Source organism: Nyctereutes procyonoides, unplaced genomic scaffold (assembly GCF_905146905.1).
Source record: "Nyctereutes procyonoides isolate TBG_1078 unplaced genomic scaffold, NYPRO_anot_genome, whole genome shotgun sequence".
In the NCBI taxonomy this organism is placed as follows: domain Eukaryota; kingdom Metazoa; phylum Chordata; class Mammalia; order Carnivora; family Canidae; genus Nyctereutes; species Nyctereutes procyonoides.
In genome coordinates this window covers 4166239-4177592 of record NW_026575155.1, presented here as the reverse complement: position 1 = coordinate 4177592, position 11354 = coordinate 4166239, and the positions used below count along the sequence as shown (strand labels likewise).

At 39.1% G+C, this 11354-nt stretch overlaps 1 long non-coding RNA gene across 1 annotated transcript in view; it reads left to right on the top strand.

Moving 5' to 3' along the window:
• The first annotated feature begins 8573 nt into the window (after positions 1-8573).
• Positions 8574-11354, top strand: part of LOC129502207 (uncharacterized) — a 38461-nt gene continuing 35680 nt past the window's right edge. Inside the window, exons 1-2 of the long non-coding RNA XR_008662903.1 lie at positions 8574-8675; positions 11030-11147. This is a non-coding gene — a long non-coding RNA (uncharacterized LOC129502207). The remainder of the gene's footprint in view (positions 8676-11029; positions 11148-11354) is intronic.

The window sequence follows — 11354 nt, the reverse complement described above, 5'->3', positions numbered from 1 at the left end:
CAAAATAAGAGAAAGGATGATGAAGGGAGTTTAGACTGAAATTGCAGGATTCTTGGGATCTGAATAATTGATCTGTCTCATAATTTTTCTTAGGACAAGATATGTCCTTTAGTGTTGAAACTTGAGTTCCAATTAAGAAGATCACATGAACATCTATGGAAAGTAAGTAATCTATATACATATTACTGTGGGAGGAGGATTGTTTTATTCATGAAAAAGACAAGAATCTGACAAATCAAAATCTGGCATGTAAAAAGATAGTGTAGTAGACTAGTTAAGCTACCTAAGCCATTAGGTTATACAGACCCAACTGCAGATCCCACCTTTGCAACCCACTGCTTCTGAAAACTTGGACAAATTATTAAACCTCTTAGACAGTTTTATCATTTGCAAAATCATAATAATAACAGAACCTCATATATTAGTTCCTTATAAGATTCTATATAATGATGCCTATAAAGCACTTAACTAGGGCCCAGAACAGTGTAGGTGTTCCCAATAATAACTGAATTACAAACTGTCCTTCTTGAAAGATAAGTGATTACTGTGTACCACTTAAATATTAAAAGTAGATGTTGAGATATTCGGGATGAAGACAAGGTAAGATTTTTGGAAAAAAATATTTGAAATTCTGAGCTCAGTTGAGAATTAGTAGATCAATGGTTCTCTACAATAAAGATGGTCAGAAAACAACTGGTTGGGCCCAGAATTCAGGATTACTATTTTACAACCCCTCTCTTGCTCATACTCAGGAGATTGTACTCAACGTTCACACTTTATGGAAAGGTAGATACCAATGATTAGTTAACTGAAGAGGGAGTAGTGACATCACACAACACCAGGGGGCGCCCTCAGTTTAAGGGAAAAAAACCCAACTGTGTCCCCCTTATAAATTGAGAAGGTCAAAACTTGCTAAAGGTCAGGCTAAAGGTCAGGATAGATTGTGGAAAAACTCACTATTACTGTGGTTTAAATTTAGAATTCGTCACAAATCTAATTTTTTTTCTTATTTATTTAGCTTTCAAAAGGGTGTCACACTAGAAGGAAAACAATGAAAACAATGCAATGCGATTTCTAACATTAAGACCACGGTTGCCTTGTACTACATGAATTTTTTAAAAAACTCTCTTTAGAGATTCCATAGTTTTTTTTTATATTTTTTTTAATTTTTATTTATTTATGATAGTCACAGAGAGAGAGAGAGAGGCAGAGACACAGGCAGAGGGAGAAGCAGGCTCCATGCACCGGAAGCCCGACGTGGGATTCGATCCCGGGCCTCCAGGATCGCGCCCTGGGCCAAAGGCAGGCGCCAAACCGCTGCGCCACCCAGGGATCCCAGAGATTCCATAGTTTTAATAGGAATTTCCAAGTCATTTATAGGCAAGGAATATTATACCTACAGAAGTAAAATAGAGAAGAGAGATAGTATTTGCTGATGATAGCTTTTCAAATTACTGAAATAATTCAGTCTCCGTTTCTCCCTAATGTGACTTATCCTTCATTTAGCCATTCATCAAAATAGGTGAGCTCCTATCTTCCCCATTTTTATTCATTCATTCATTCATTCATTCAGCAAATATTTACTGGGGTGAGACTATGTGTGAGACGTTGGGAATAAGGAAATTCATAAACATCAATCCTGGTTGCTCACATAATAAATCACTTGACAGTGAGTCTGCCCCCAGCTTACATATTAGTGAGAAGAGATTGACAATGGATATCCAAAGAAGCGAATGGCCAAAAAACTGAATATATAACTGGACAATGGCCAAACCAAGTATAAAAATAGAACTCTGACCCACAACCTGTTGCAACCTGCCCATAAAACCAGCTCCCTTATCCACAATAAACAGTTGAGGAAGCCAGACTGCTATAAATCAGCCTTCTATCTCTAGTAATAATCTGGGATGCTAAACAATAACTTCTATAACGATTGACCCCAAGTGACCAGGCCTCAATTAATAATTGATATCTTCCCTAATTTTTGCCTCTACTTGCAATTTAAGACTAATCAGAGAAAGCCCAATATGTACTCCTCACTAATCACATAGGATGCCTACCTTCTGGTTAGCCTGCCTATGGCTTTCCTGGGCCCACAGCCCCCAGTCAGGGCACACCTGAAGTTTCCCTACTTCCACTATGAAGTTTTCCCATTCCTTTGCCTGCCTTTGAGTCTGTCAAACACATATGACAATGGCTGACTTCTTTGCTATGTAGCAAGCTCAGAATAAATAGCCTTGCTTTTCTCTTTGGTTAGTCCTCATTTATTTCCATATATAGAATATGACAGGTTTGGAAAAGTACTATGGAGAAAAATAAATCATAATTAAGGAATAAGAGTACTTGCAGGAGAGAGGTTTATCTTATGTAGAGTGGCAAGGCAAGACTTAAGCAAAGGCCTAAAGGAAGTGAGGGCTGGACTACGTGAATATCTAGGGAGGGGAATTCCTGAAAGGAAGAAAAGCAAGTATAGCCTTGAAGAGGAGACTGCTTTATGATTTGAAAAAAATGACCATTTTCAGTGTCAGTACAGAAAAGAGAGAGAGAGTGGCCAGATAGGAGTTCAGAGAGACATGCCATATATTAAGCTCTAGAGTAAGAAGAGATGCCTTTGGAGCTTTAAACAGAAGAATGGCATGATATGATTCTGTTCTCAGAGTGTCACCCTGGCTATTGTGTTGAAGTAGACTGTAGGGAGCAGGGGAGAAGGCTGGGGTCCAGGTTGCAGTAATATAGACAAAGATGGCAGTGGTTTAGAAGAGGTGGATGGTGGTGAGCCTCATAGAAAGACTTTTGGTTTTGAATATGTTTGAAGGCAAATCTGACAGATGTGTTGATGGGTGAAGTCTGAAGGGTGAAATAAAAAGGGGACAAGAGGACAAAAACCAAGATTTTTAGATGCATGAAATTGGAAGATAAGAGATAAAATTGGGAAAGGATGAAGTGGTTTGGGGTGGCTATTTCTAACAACTGGCAATTTAGTTCTAGTCACAGTGAGTTTGAGACACCTGTAGGATTTACAAAGGAAATTATGGTGAGCTCCAGACTGGGGATAAAAGTGTGGGCACTGTCAGCATGTGTGTAGAGTTAAAGCCATCCATATGGTCACCTTGAAGCAGTTTTGTGTTATAGGGGCTGGGAAAATGAGAAGGAATTCACAAGGGGAATGAGAAAAGTGACTGGAAAGATAGGGAACAAACTAATAGAGAGAGTGGCCTCCCTGATACTAAGTGAAGAAAGCACTTAGTAAGTAAGAGTAAGGCATTGTTACTGGGGACAAATCTTCAGATGGGTTAAGTAAGATGAAAACTAAGAATTGATGATGAAGTTTAACAGTGTAGAAATTGTTCATGGCTTTCAAAATAGTTTTCGTGGAAATTGTAAAGAATAAAGTCTGATTGAACAAAACTTGAACATAGTAGAATGGGAGGAGATAATTTAAAGATAAGTAAGAAGCTCTCTGTCAATTCTACTTAAGAAAGAGGTAAAAAATCTTTATCGTAACAGGCTTGGCACCAGAACACAGGTGTCATGAAAATCACCACTAAACCTAAAGCAAGATGGGAAAGGAAAAGACTCACATCAACACTGTCATCATTGGACAGGTAGATTCGGGCAAGTCTACAGGTAGATTCGGGCAAGTCTACTGGCCATCTGATCTACAAATGTGGTGGAATCGACAAAAGAACTATCGAAAAATTTGAGAAGGAGGCTGCTGAGATGGGAAAAAGCTCCTTCAAGTATGCCTGGGTCTTGGATAAACTGAAAGCTGAACATGAACATGGTATCACCATTCATATCTCCCTGTGGAAATTCGAGACCAGCCAAGTATTATGTGACCATCACTGATGCCCCAGGACACAGAGACTTTATGAAAAGCATGATTACAGGCAGGTCTCTGTGCGGTCCTGATTGTTACTGTTGGTGTTGGGAATTTGAAGAGGTATCTTCAAGAATGGGCAGACCCATGAGCATGCCCTTCTGGCTTACACATTGGGTGTAAAACAACTAATTGTTGGTGTTAACAAAATGGATTCCACCGAGCCATCCTATAGCCAGAAGAGATACAAGGAAATCATTAAGGAAGTCAATACCTACCTACATTAAGAAAATTGGCTTCAACCCCAACGCAGTAGCATGTGTGCCAATTTCTGTTTGGAATGGTGACAACATGCTGGAGCCAAGTGCTAACTTGCCTTGGTTCAAAAGATGGAAAGTCACCTGTAAAGATGGGAATGCCAGTGGAACCACACTGGTTGAAGCTCTGGATTGCATTTTGCCACCAACGCATCCAACTGATAAGCCCTTGTGTCTGCCTCTTCAGGACGTCTACAAAATTGGTGGTATTGGTACTGTCCCATGGGCCGAGTGGAGACTGGGGTTCTTAAGCCTGGCATGGTGGTCACCTTTGCTCCAGTCAATGTTACAACTGAAGTAAAGTCTGTTGAAATGCACCATGAAGCTTCAAGTGAGGCTTTTCCTGGGGACAATGTGGGCTTCAATGTCAAGAACGTATCTGTCAAAGATGTTCACTGTGGCAATGTGGCAGGTGACAGCAAGTGACCCACCAATGGAAGCAGCTGGCTTCACGGCTCAGGTGATTTTCCTGAACCATCCAGGTCAGATCAGTGCTGGATATGCACCTGTGCTGGACTGTTACACGGCTCTCATTGCTTGCAAGTTTGCTGAGCTGAAGAAGATAGATTGTTGTTCTGGAAAAAAGCTGGAAGATAGTCCCAAGTTCTTGAAATCTGGAGATGCTGCCATTGTTTATATGGTTCCTGGCAAACCTATGTGTGTTGAGAGCTTCTCTGACTATCCTCTTCCGGGCCGGTTTGCTGTTCGTGACATGAGACAGACGGTTGCTGTGGGTGTCATCCAAGCAGTGGACAAGAAGGCAGCTGGAGCTGGCCAGGTCTCCAAGTCTTCCCAGGAAGCTCAGAAGGCTAAATGAATATTATCCCTAACACCTGCCACCCCAGTCTTTTTTTTTTTAATATTTATTTATTCATGAGAGACACACAGAGACAAAGGGAGAAGCAGGCTCCATGCAGGGAGCCTGATGTGGGACTCAATCCCGGGACTCTGGAATCACGCCCTGAGCCAAAGGCAGACGCTCAACTGCTGAGCCACTTGGGGATCCCCTGCCACCCCAGTCTTAATCAGTGGTGGAAGAACGGTCTCAGAACTGTCTGTGTCAATTGGCCATTTAAGTTTAATAGTAAAAGACTGGTTAATGAGAACAATGCATCATAAAATCTTCAGAAGGTAAGGAGAATGTTTTGTGGACCATTTTGTTTTTTTTTTTTTTTTTTTGTATGTGTGTGACAGTTTTAAGTTATTAGTTTTTAAAATCAGTACTTTTTAATGGAAACAACTTGACCAAAAATCTGTCACAGAATTTTGAGACCTATTAAAACAAAAGTTTAATGAGAGAAAAAGAAAAAAAGAAAGAGGTAAAAACCTGCATTAGGAAGGGGCTGCTGGGCCAAGGGAAAGGTTTTTGTTTTTTCTTTTAAAAAGTTTGGTTGTATTGCAATAGGTTTGAATGTTTACAGTAAGCAGAATAATGGTCCACAGAATATGGCCATGTCCTAATCCTCAAGCCCTGTGAATTTGTTAACTTTCATAGCAAAAGATTTTGCAAGATTGGATTAATGATCTTGATGAAGGAGATTAGTGTGGATTTTCTATGTGGATCCAGTATCATTTATTCAGGTAGATCCATTGTAACTACATGGGTCCTTATAAGGGTAAGTGGGAGGCAAGAGGGTGAGAGAAGGGAGGAGATGGAAGCAGATGTATGTGTGTGTGTGTGTGTGTGTGTGTGTGTGTGTGTGAAAGAATGCTTGGGATTCAAGGATGCTACATTGCTGTACTTGAAGATGAAAGTAGGGGTTGTGAGCCAAGGATTCAGGTAGCCTCTAGAAGGTGAAAAAAATAGATATGAATTCTCACCTAAATCCTCCAGAAGGATATGGAGCCCTGTAAATCCATTTTGTACTTCTGATCTCCAGATCTGTATGTTAATAGATAAGTGTTCTTTTAAGTCACTAAATGTGTTGCAATTTGCAGTAGCAGCAAGGAAGCGAATACAATGCTGTTGGGAATGATACAGTCAAGAAGGGAAAATGATAATGCAGGGGAGAGATGGCAGAATCTGGAATGATGTCTTTCAACCTGTATCCTGAAGATATCAAATGGGATGCAGTACATAAAGGGGTGGACATTGGTAGGATTTCACTTTGGTTAACAGGGGTAGTATTAAATTGAGTGGCAACCAGTTGATACATCCAGTGGCAGAAGCCTTTCCTCCATTTCTTCAGTGAAGTTTCAATCAACAGCATCAGCTACAATTGGAGAACTGGGGAGAGATGTGGAGGGAAAGTATGCGATAGGAGTTTAGGCAAATAATAGAAGAGAGAAGAGTAATGTAGACTGGATGGAAGAAATAAGGACCCACTTGAAGTTAGTGGTGGTGGACTGTTTGTTTAATTTCTTTCTTTAGTCATATTTAGCCTCAGAGATCTATTTCAGAGTCTGTGGAGAGTTGGGTTTAATCAAAACAGATTTTGCCAGAGAAACAAAACGGGAAAACTGGGGTTAAAAATTGAGGCTGGGAAACTCAGGTGCTTTAGGAAGAAAATGAGGACAGCATCTAAATTAGAGACATTAAAAACATGGCAAATCAATGAACTGTAGATATCAGTGGGACCAGAGTTATTGGCAATCACATAGGGAGGTGATAAAAGCCAGAGAGTAGGAAGTTTGAGAATACACTTTGGGAGGGTGAAGCTAATGAGAATAAGAATGTGTAGGAAGTTGATCTCTGGGGCTGCACATTGGCATCACCTGGGGGGTACAAGTCAAGCCTGCATTAAATCAGCATCTCTGGGGATGGATTCCAGACATTAGTATTTCCTCAAAATTCTTCTGGATGAATCTAATAGGCAGGCAAGACTTGAATTCCACATAAGTGGGTAGTTGAATGGCTTGAAAAACAAGAGCACTGGAAGCACAGGAGATAATATGTATGTTGTAAAGATGAACAAGAAAACCCATGAGCTAGAATTGACCTCTTTCAAGGAAAAGTATTACGGAACTGTCAGCTGTTTTATCCTACAGTTATGGAAACTTTGGTCATTATCATAAATTAGGCTTTTGTCCTTCTTAGCACAAGGACAATTGCATTAATTATTTGTCTAGAAATCTTGGGCAGCATGTTGCCTGGTTGATGTGTAAGGAACAAGAAATAGATGAGTTTCTCTCCACCCTCCTCTACCATTACAAATGGGAAATGTTTATAGAATTCTAATTTAATATATTTGGCAAATTGATGGACTTAAACTACAAGTTATGTGTACCAGTGTTCTGGCTCAGAGACACATAGGTAAACCCCAAGATCAAGTCCGAGGCATCACCAGGCATTTAAGCACCATTTAAGTATAAGTGTATACTTCTGGCACAGACACTGATAGTTACATGCCCAGTATCTATTTTTCCTTCTCTTTTACTAAGAGAATCTCTTTTACTAAGAGAACCTCAATTTTGTTTTAGAGCAAGAATGCACTATGTTAAAAATATGCCCATGCCGAGTCTTCCTTGACCTCGTTTTGCCATATGACCCACATCTGGCCATTGAGATCTAGTGCGAGTCTCCTAAGTCAGGCTTCAGAGAAAATTTGGTTTTGTTTGGTTTGTTTTTTTCTGATGGAGACAGACTTCGTTGGGAGCACAGGGTTTCGATCCTTTGCACGTTCCCCTCCCTTTTGCCTGGAGGCGACTCAGGCATTCTGATACTCTGTGGACCAATGCCACATGTTTGATTGCTGTGAGCAGGAGGCAGACAGACTTCCATCCCTGAGGAATTATCAGAGCAGCCCTGCCAGCCTTGAGCTGCCAAACACTACACTTTTTTTTTTTTTAAGAGAGAAAAATAAACATCTAACTTGTTTAAGCAACTTCAGGAGAATATGTGCTATAAAAAGGCAAATGTAATTGCTAATGAATATAGTTTTCTTCAAAGAGTTTTAAAAATGCCTTACTGTATCCTTCACTCTCAGTACGGAAAAAAATTGTTTAATCAGTAGATGACATGAATTATGTTTATTTTTTAATTTTAATTTTATTTGTTTAAAAGATTTTATTTATTCATCTCTCACACACACACACACACACACAGAGAGAGAGAGAGAGAGAGAGAGAGAGAGAGAGAGAGAGGCAGAGACACAGGCAGAGGGAGAAGCAGGCTCCATGCAGGGAGCCTGACATGGGACTTGATCCCAGGTCTCTAGGATCAGGCCTTGGGCTGAAGGTGGTGCTAAACTTTTGAGCCACCCGGGCTGTCCATACATGAATTATGTTTAAATCATGTTTATGCTCATTCCTACAGTGGAATCAGCATCAATTGAGCTGGACAAATATGTAATGCAATAAAAATTCTCAAGATAGACTCTTAGGTGGAAAAGAAAAGGAGCTAACAGAATGGCATGCATACTAGGTCTTGACTAGACTTATTTTCACCTAAATCTCATCTATATTTTTCTTCTTTCTTTTCAGGTCTGGTTGTGGCAATCAGAGTCATGGTGAGAGGAGAGTCAAGGAGATGTGTCCTGAGAACCAAACCTGCCTATGGCACAGCCCAGCATAAAGCCCCTGGTCTGTGCAAATGTGGGGTGAGTGGCTGCATTGCAATGAGGAGAAAGCAACATATACTCATCCTTCTTATGAGTTCTTGAAAAACTCAAGAAACCAACTTTAAAGAAAGTTTTAAAAAATATAGCATTATTTTTTTTCTTTTTTCATGCTTAAGTTTATTGGCTAATGTTTTGCCAAGATAATGGCTTATTTTTTTTTAATCGTTCACCTTTAGTTTTAGAGAGGCCAATTATTGATAAATATTAAATATGTGATACTTAAATTTATTAAATAATGTTTAGGGGCTTTTTTGGTAACTTTTTAGAACTCAGAAGACCCTGAATGTCAATAATTTTTGATGTTTGACTTATCTATTTGAAGCCCAAAATCATTTTATAATCTGGCCTCTACATTTACATTCAGTGTGAATGTGCTCCATGTTTGATGTGAATATGCTTCAGAGAACACTGTGTTTTTTCATTTTTTAAAGTGTTCTTTCATTATTCTACATTAATTATAAGAAAAAGGTAGGGGCAGCCTGGATGGCTCAGTGGTTTAGTGCCACTTTTGGCCCAGGGCCTAATCCTGGAGTCCCGGGATCGAGTCCCACATTGGGCTCCCTGCATGGAGCCTGCTTCTCCCTCTGCCTGTGTCTCTGCCTCTCTCTCTCTCTCTGTGTGTGTGTGTGTGTGTCTCTCATGAATAAATAAATAAAATCTTAAAAAAAGAGAAAAAGGTAAATGGTAAAATTACCCTGAATCCATCGACTATGCATTTGAGCAAGTGCGTAAACAATTAGCACTTCTATTTGCAAACACATGCTTAAAACCAGCAGAGGGGTGTCTGGATGGCTCCATCAGTTAAGCAATCGATGATCTCAGGATAATAAGAAAAAGTTCCAGGTCATGCTCCGCATTGGGCATGGAGCCTGTTCATGATTCTCGTTATCCCTCTCCCTCTGCCCTTTTCCATTCCCCTCGCTCTCAGCTCTTTCTCTTTCTTAAAACAAAAACAAAAACAAAAACAAAAACAGAAACAAAAACAAACCAGCAGAGCACCTGGTACAAAGCATAACATTGTTCAATGAAGCCTTTTATACACACTGAACTCACAAGTGCGTGGCAACCCTGTATAGCTTATTTTATAAGCCTTCTCATGATTTGGGCAAGAGTTATGATCAATATGAAAAATATCCACAGTGTTTACACATTTCCTCTCCAAGTGACTGATTAGTAAATCTGTGTCTGCTAAGGGCTGCATTTTTATTAGTTTGTTTATCTATTTATTTATTTATTTATTTATGGCTGCTAGCTTTGGGATATTCTTTAGAAAATGTTATACTCTAGAGGTCACCGCTTGATCAAATTTTGAAGGCTTTCCTACTTAGGTGAGGGGAGGTTTGACATTTTATTCTCTTAGATGTGAATCACACACATTAAACACAACAAAAAGAGCAAAAACTACTTTTACTTATCAAGAGTCTCATCTAAAATATTAAGTAAGGTGAAACCTTTTGTGATCATGAATTCTCTTAGGCTTTATGTGTTTCTTTTTGTGTAATTTTGTACATTTCTCTAACCATTCTATGAAAGAATACAGCTGATTTATGTGGCTGTTTGCTGTTTTCAAGGTGCAATGCAGACTTGCCTGCAGGAATAATGCCCACCTGTTGCTTTAAAAGGACAAAACTTGAAAAGCCTTAAGAATAGATTCTACTTTCTCTGACAGATGACAAAACTCATCTTGCACTATAAATGTAAATTTGCATAACTGGGAAATGTATCCATCAGCTTTTGGGAACATTATTTAATACACTTCACACATTATATCAGAAGAATGAATCAAATAACACATTGGATTTATACTAATCCACTCATCACACTTTATACTGGTGTTAGTTTCAAAATAAAATTAATTCAGTATACTGTTATTGAGCATATAGTGTTTTAAATTTAAGTTGGGTATTGAAAGAGACAAAATTGAATGGATGAGTAAGAGATCATCCTAGAGATGTTTAAATCCAGACATGAGGAGAAAGTGGCACGAACTGCAACATGACTGGCATCCAAAGTGATAGACTTTCATAAGAGAAGGATAAAGCACTATAGGTTTTATTAGAGAGAGAAAATAATTCCTATCTGAAGGTGAGTATGGGAAAAAATCAGGAAAATGTTCATTTAGATGGAAATTTAGATAAACTTGAAGGACAAAAAGTTGGAGATTTGGTTGGGTATGAAGGACTTGGAAATTTTCAGGTAAAAGTGGATGAATGAAGAACTTTGACAATGGCATGGAGCTGGAAAACTGAAGGGTGTATTCAATTTGGTTGAGATTAAATGAAAGGAAATAGCAACTAATTTGATGAGAACGGTCATTTCAATCCATAATACAGGTCCAGAACCATGAATTCCAACTGAAAATGCTTCACTAAGTCACCCTAATAACATCAGAAGCTATGGAAAGAGAATTACACGGTCGAAGGTGCCCAATATAATATTATTCAGCAACAGGTGAGATACAGCTCTTCAATCTCTGTTCCTCTTGAGTTGAATCTTATGCTCCAATAAAACTGAATGACACTTGGTTCCTTGAAAATACTGGTAGACTCACATCTCTATGTCCTTCATAACATTTCCTTTTCCACAATTCATTGATTTGAAAAACCATGTTCCATGTCCATTATTGACCAGGTCCTCCTTTATTGCCAGAGACATAAA